The sequence below is a fragment of the Rhododendron vialii genome, chromosome 8a (genome assembly GCF_030253575.1).
Source record: "Rhododendron vialii isolate Sample 1 chromosome 8a, ASM3025357v1".
Lineage (NCBI taxonomy): Eukaryota > Viridiplantae > Streptophyta > Magnoliopsida > Ericales > Ericaceae > Rhododendron > Rhododendron vialii.
In genome coordinates, this window is record NC_080564.1 from 13,177,337 (window position 1) to 13,185,540 (window position 8,204).

Sequence of the window (8,204 nt, forward strand, 5' to 3'; positions counted from 1 at the left end):
GTTTGAACTAGGATCCTTAACAGTGTGGTGGCCTTGCCCCTAACGGTCAGCATAAAAGGATTTCGGCCCGTGGTCAATTCCAAAATTGTTGCATGTTGTTTTCTTATCCATGTCGTTTTCTAAACTATTCGAATGTGGGATTGGAGGTAGTTCTGAATGTACTCCACATTCAAGTGATAAGCAGGCTCTCAGTCTTCATAATCACTCCAGTATGTTAAGTACTACTCGGAGTTGTCATGATCAGAAATCCAAATTTCAAAGAAGCTGAAGTCCTCCCAAAGCCACCTGTATTGTCAAAAGACACCTGTATTGCTGAAATCCTGCAAAAGGCATGTGTGAAAGCATTTGTGTTGCTAAAGTTCTCCAGAAGGCATTTGTGTTGACAAAAAGCATTCAGCCTCTGAAAGCGTTTGTAAGTCCAACTTCCAGAAAGCATTCAGCCTTCGGAAGGCACCCTGTTAATGGAGGTGATGGAAATCTACCTAACAAGGAGGCAAAGGAAATCTCCTAGGCGTGCGTAAGGATCACCTCATCAACAAAGACGGTGGAAATCTCCCAAAACAAGTTGAATTTGCTAAAGGAGGCGATGGAAATCTCCTAGAGCATATGTGTGGATCACCCCATCAGTCGAGGCAATGGAACTTCCCATGGCACCAAGTTGAAGGAGGCGATGGAAATCTCTGAAGACATTAATAGCCGAAGCATTTAACAAACCTTATGGCATTTTGGGTCAACAAGTCGATGGAGTCAAAGTGGAATATGGTCAAGAACTAGCCTTGGGGACAATCCCGAGCATACTTAGAACTAGCCTTGGAAATATCCCAAACATGTGGAAACTAGCCTTGGGAGCATCCCAAGCACGAGGAACAAATCAAACCCCGTGGAAGATGGAAGATGGAATACTCAACAGTTCTATGATCTCATTAGCTCTACTCACTACTCAGCAGCTCCACACAACAAGATATCATCTGCTCTCAAGTTCTATGCTTGAATGCTCAAAGTTCAAAACTTTGAATGCTCGAAGCTCTTCGAATGCCCAACCACTATGTACTGGATGCTCAAGTTCCACACTTGAATGCTCAAGCTCTACGTTTGAATGCCCAACCACTGCGTACTGGATGCTCGAACTCTATGTTCGAATGCGTAAGGTTTATACCTTAAATGCTCAGGCTCTACGCTCTGAATGCCCAACCACTGTGTACTGGATGCTCAAACCCTGTACTTTGAATGCTCGGATTCTACCCTCCGAATGCTCGAGCTCTATGCTCTGAATGTTCAAGTCCTGAACTTGAAAGAAGCTTTAGGCTTAAAATAACACACACGCACGGGCCCGTGCACATATTGCATCACCATTATCACATCGAGTCTATATAACCATCAACATCATCATATCTATTCATATCTAAACCATCATCATCATACACATACTATGTTCTGCATCTTTTTCTCATTCATGAAACAGTTCAATCCTGCATACAACCGGCTCTACGCCTCGGTTCCATCACTTCAAGCTCTAAGCTCTGACTCTCAGGCTCTTGCCTTATGTCTGCAACAGGCTCCGCAAGCTCCGTTCTCCAGTCATTAGTTGTCACGCCCTCGATTTTCAGCTAAAATAATAATATATTTTCCACAGCAAAAGTCTTCCTCTCAAACTATATTTACCCTTAACTGTCATGCCAATCCAAATAAAGAATCAAAGTCTCTTCTTCTTCTCTCTAAATTTTTTTTTTTTTTTTTTACATAAAGTCTCCCAAACGTTTACAATTAAATGAGTTCCATAATGATCAAGGAGAGGAATTTACACATAGCTTTACATATATTCTAATCAAAAAGTACAACTTTCCATTGCGAGTAAAGTACACAACATGAATTAGACTAGATGATAAACACTTCCTTTATGATACCAATAAAGCTCTCAAGAGACGTCTCAATGTGCACTCCATGCAATCCAAGCTAAGTGCCATGGCGAGTACCTGAAAGGATAGGGTGAGCTACACTAGCTCGTAGAGATATCCATACCTAAATTACATGCAGAAGTGAAGACAGATCACAAGGGAAAACATTTTCCAAAAGCATACGTGTTTTGTCAAAAGTGAAGCTCAAAATGTCATACGCTGGAAAGTATTTAACTCCATTTCTCAAACACCAACACTCTCACCCACACACACACACCAATATTCTTAAAAATCTCAGCTTACCGTTACGGCGTTATCCAAATCAATCCTTGCTTTTTCATTTCCATTTCAATGACCTAAAGATTAATCTTAGTTCTTTAACGAAATGTTTTCACTTTCTTTTCTCATACAACTAGCCAACCTCACCCCAAAATATACACGCTAGGCATGTGGAGTTAGAACATAAGGTAAGAAATGACAAGTCAAACAATACCGCACCTCAACAACAAGGAAATTCACCTGTCAACCCCAAATCAATCTTCAAATCTCAAGTTTAACATCTAGTAAAAATCTCTTCACAGTAAGATTTCTTTTATGAAACTCTCGCAATGCATAGCACCACAAGGTACCAAATAGGCATTCACACAAAACAAGTTGACCACCACATATCAGGAAAACAAGCCACAATGATTTGAAGGTCTAAAAGAAGGAATATAAAACATGTATTGACATACTGGACAATCCAAGTTATCAACTCAAACTGACATTTCAATCTTAGTATGATGCTAAATACTATGAAGATTCTCCGTTTTCACTGTCACATGTTTTGATTTCATTTCCGGGCAATAAGGACCCCCGTGCGTCCACTAAAATCCTTTGGATTCAATTCCGGGCTTTTAGGACCCCGTGCGTCCAGTAAAATCCTTTCATTCCATTCCGGGCTTTTAGGACCCCCGTGCGTCCACAAAAATCCCTTGGATTCAATTCCGGGCTTTTAGGACCCCCGTGCGTCCACTAAAATCCTTTGGATTCAATTCCGGGCTTTTAGGACCCCCGTGCGTCCACTAAAATCCTTTCATTCCATTCCGGGCTTTTAGGACCCCCGTGCGTCCACTAAAATCCTTTGGATTCAATTCCGGGCTTTTAGGACCCCCGTGCGTCCACTAAAATCCTTTCATTCCATTCCGGGCTTTTAGGACCCCCGTGCGTCCACTAAAATCCTTTGGATTCAATTCCGGGCTTTTAGGACCCCCGTGCGTCCACTAAAATCCTTTCGGTAGATCCGTGGCTTTCTAGTTACCATTCAATTATCCACCATGCCACTCATATAGTGTCACATATTCTCGTTGAGCAAGCAATTTCATTATCCAACATTTCTCTACTTCCAACACATAGCAAAAGACGCAAACTAAACCAACCCATGGATACAACACATAAAGAGGAAAAACTGTTCATTTTTCTGTAAGTATCGATTATCATCAAAATCAGATCATTTTCTCGCATATCCATACACCAATATTGTATATCCCTTATACACTACAAGTTCTCACGTGTTATTGTTTCAATATACTTATCTACGTAGCACTTCTCATTTTCTATTTCATTAACAAACTAATCATTAGTCAATACGTACCCAACATGTCAATCAATCCTATAAGATCTCAATCTCATGAAAGTAAGTCAAAACAATCAAACCTAAGCAGACCATACATTTCACTACTCATATTCCATTTTATTCCCACACCTTTCCTTGAATTCCAGATATCCTACCACATCATCACATCTCAAATGATAACATCAACTTTAATACTTACCGGTTCTCTTTAACCAACACTTAGTCACCTAGATCAACTCATCTTATCCCCACATATCAAATTGGCAAAATTAATCATTTACATTTGACCATATCCAATTAAACAACATGAATTCCAGGGCGACACTTAAACCATTGAAAAGTAGACTTCTTCTTCTTTGAATCCATAGATCATACATCAAAAACAAAGTTCGGGTAACCTAACTACGGCCTTGCGATTATAGCTTCAACATAACAGTAAAAACTGGTGCAAAGGCAGAATTTAGGTCAACTTTGGATGCAAATCTGTTATCGCTCGGACGTACCCATGATGCATGGGATGTATCGTTGGAAAGCCCTATGTGTCTAGTTTCTAACAAAACAGACGGTGCGTCATTTCAAGTCCCGAGCTAGGAGTTATGGCCATTTTACCAAAGTCCACCGGTGCTGTCAGATTCTACGCGGAAATAAGTAAAATTGATTGAAAAATCATAACTCTTCCAACTTAAACCCAAAAATATTGAAACGAACGCCAAAAGTCGCACCACTACAAGCCCTACACTCAGTAAAAATCCCAGGTTCAGAAACAAGAAGAGATTAACCCAACAATCAAAAGAAATACAGATTCGCAACCATTTTCGCCCTAGTCGACCAACCCTACTTTAGAAATTCACCAAAAATTGTATACTTGACCAGATTACTTGATTCCAACACCAATCTCTTCTTAACTTAAATATGCAACTCCTGTAAAAGACCCAAAGCCACCCAAAGTGTTCATCATGCCCAGAAATTTAAAAGAAGACAGCCTCGCACAGATTCGTACACCCAGCAAACAGTCAGCATTCAAAAATTCATAACTAATTGTGTGATTATCGGTTTTGCATGATCTTGGTACCGAAATCTTCGTATTGAAACGTACTTTAACTGTTATGAAGATACCAAAAATTGATTCCTAGCAGAAGGGCTCCCAAAAGACAGATTACCAAAACCCACGAAATTTTCAGCATGCTCAAGATTTATTCAAGACTCAAAATAGATGATCAAACTTGATTCTTGTACATCCAACTAACACTTAAACATGTAAAGAAAGGTAGGAGATCCCTACCTCGAAGGTTAGAAGCAAGCCCGAACATGGAGGAAACTTCGAAGTGCTCCGATCGTGAATTTTCTTCGATGGATAGGAAGCTCTCGTCGCGTAGAACAACTTTAGTACTTGGGATTTTTCAAAAGTCTCACTCGTGGTCGATGAAATCGAAGAGAGAAGGTGAGAGAGGTGAGAGCCGAGAGAGATGCTGGAGAAGAAGAAAAGAAAGGAAAGGAAAAGAGAGAAAAATAATCTCCTGCTCCCCTTTTTTTTTTTTTTTTGACTTATATAGCACAAATAACACTTTCACCCTTTCACTCCTATTGTATCACGTCAACTCCCACAACTTACAAGTCATCTCACATTGACCCAACTCATATCCACATTGTTATACACACTTTGATAATCCAAATACATATTAAACATTTAAAATTTGAGAAAATAATTATGGGTCTCTACATTAGTCCCGTGCCGCCATATCTCAAAAATCGGCGTCCGATTCATCCTCAACAGATGGTTTCGAACAATTATATCAATTCCATCTAGCTCATTCACAAGGATAGGCTACCCAACCGAATTCCCCTCAGTCAAAGTAAGGATATGATTATGAAAAGCAATCGACTCACCCACCATGTACTGGTTTACCCCAAAATACTGAGGATGCTCTCCGTTAATACTTCCTCGGCACCTCCGTGCTTCTTTAACTACTCTCCACCAAAATCCTGGTATAACCCAGATACGTTGCACTATGGCTTTTAAAGCCCGAAGGTACATCTTCTGTCCCTAACCCTCTGAACTTCTTTATTGCCTCCGAACTACGGTTGGTTTGAATTTCCCTTGTGGAATACGTAGCCAACCTCCTGGCTCGACCATAACAAAAACCTTTTTCAAAAAACCTTTGGAATAGTGGTTGGACCAAATTGAGTTGCTTTTACAGCTTTGACTCTTACTTAAACATGTCTCGCGATCCTTCTAAGTTCAGTCAAAGAGGGGCATCTGTAGACACCCCAATTTGGCCTAACAATTATTTCAAGTCCCACCTTGGGGACCATCCCGATGATGGTATGGATACAGTGATTGCTGATTGACTTCTCGTGAAACCATGGACTTATGGTAAGAACTTTGAGCCACTTAGAGGACCCAATCCAGAGCCATATAGCCTTCCAGATAGAAATACAATATCCTAGGAGAATCCATCTGTCGGCCGTAACATCGATCGCACGGCCTCAACATCAATTCTTCACCGATGAAGCCCATTGCTTGAAAATCTCCCTGAGATATTGATTCCTCAACAGCCAAATCGATTCTTCGGCTGCGTAATCTATTCCTCGGCCGCCAGATCCTTTCCACGGCCGCCAGATCGTCTATTTTCCAGATTCTAGAATGTTTTGTCAATCTTTTCATCCGATCACCAAAACCCTAACAGCCTTTTTTCGATGCGTTCGGGCTACGCAGCAGATTCGTCTAGAGATCTTGTTGCCCTAGAATTCCTTTTTGATTCACGCCATTTGATTGGCCGGAGTGAGTCACCAATTGCCTATATAAAAGGCCCTTAGGGTTCCGAAAATAATACACAATTCATACATCAATTCCTCCAACTCATACCTCCAAACTTTGCAGAAATCGTCTCTCATATTCTCTCTACAAAAGCCCTAAACTTCTGTAGCCAGCCCAGTCCAACGATCAAACCCCCGAAGTACAAACCCTAATCCTAGGGTTTCCAAGAAGCAAATCAGTCAATCACACTCAATCCGAAGCAATCAAGCAACTGAGGGATCAAGGTGGTGAGGCCCAGGAGCCTATGGTTTAATCTCTTTTATGTTTTTGTGCATTAATCGTAGCGTTTTTATTTTCTGTTAATCATTTAGTCTGGTGTGAGGAAGAACATCGGTTGGGTCTTTGATCCTTCGGCCGATACATTAATCCAGAGGGATCCCTCGGCCGTGACATCCATTCACCGACCACTGGATCCATTTTTCTAGGACAGTTTGTTGTGCTCTGTTTATTCTGATGCATGCTTTTGCTACTGTTCTGGCTCACCTTATCAACTGTTAAAGGTTAATAATCAAATTATGTGTTTAGAATTAAATAAAGCAAATATATATCATATGTTGAATGATTATGAGCCAGTCTCATGACTGGGCAAAGAGGGGTGCCTAACACCTTCCCCTTATTGTCCTATTAGCTCCCGTACCTGAAATCTCTATTTGTTTTTTCTAGTTTTTATAAACTAGGTGGCAACTCTGTTTTGATGATAATCGTTATCGTGTGGCGATGTTCCTAGCCTTGGGAATATCCACGATCTTGGTTTATGAAGTGGAAAGCAAACAAACAAACGATGATCAATCTGTATGGCGATACCCCATTTGGGAGGTGTCTACAGCGTCTTTGCTTATGTGCCAAGAAATCACCCATTTGCCATGCCTCTTAAGGCTCAACATAGGTGACTACACTTGGTTCCAAAACTTCACAAGAATCAACCTTCGCAAAGAGAAACTTCAACTTCACCACATGCCCAAGATCATGCCCAAGACTTTCTCGAGTGAACACCATTCCCAAAGGATCTTCAAGTTGTCCCAAGTTGTTTCTTCTCTCTGTCAGCCACTTGAGAAGTTGTTCGAATACCACAACATCACAAACTTGAACATCTTGGACCAAAGACAATCCGGGAGGGATGTTTGGAGAACAATCATCGAGTTTTTGCTCTATGAAGCCCTCTAGACCCGGTGGGAGTTCAAAAGCAATGTCATTTGCTTTTGGTAGCACACACTTGTACTAGCTCTCTATCTTCCCAATGCAAGAAGCAAAAGGCTCATTGCTCACAAAAATAGACATTTCTTGTTCTCTACTACTACAAACAATGTGGTCAAATCCTTCTTCTTCATCACCACCAAACTCTTCTTCAAAATTGTCGTATATGGGAACATCTAAATCACCACAAACCCCAAAGACAGGATTATCCCCAAGATCTTCATGTGAGAGTCTCTCCTCGCATTCAAAGATAGAAACGTCATCAATATCCTCATTTGCATACTCATCATACACAGGAATTCCTTCAAGATAACCTCCAAAGTCTTCATTTGGAGACGCATCAAAGATGGGTAAATCTTTACACTCATCTTCAACCGCAACTACACAATCATCTCTAAGAACGTCCTCAAGCTCTTCACTTGGATATTCATCAAATATAGCAATATCATGTAAGAACTCATCAAAGTTACATTGCTCCTTGTCCTTCTCAAAAGCAACCGGATGGAGGCTTATCTCTCTCTCAAGCACATCTGATTTTAGGTTTTTGTAGGACTCATAATCATAGTGATCATCACTATTCCTTAATGAAGCGAACAAATGTTGCACCTTATTCTCTTTTCAACAACAATAGTTGCACCTTGTCGTGCCAAGTAGCAACTTGTTTACTCAACTCTTGAATCTC

The 8,204-nt window shown here is 40.7% G+C and overlaps 1 long non-coding RNA gene across 1 annotated transcript; it reads right to left on the reverse strand.

Annotated features, from left to right (window-relative positions):
• Nucleotides 1-1,686: 1,686 nt before the first annotated feature.
• LOC131336719 (uncharacterized) lies at nt 1,687-6,027 on the reverse strand. The gene is made up of 2 exons (XR_009202942.1): nt 4,793-6,027; nt 1,687-1,973 (listed from the first exon to the last, which is right to left on the reverse strand). It is a non-coding gene; the product is annotated as an uncharacterized LOC131336719 (long non-coding RNA).
• Between the last annotated feature and the right edge of the window lie 2,177 nt (nt 6,028-8,204).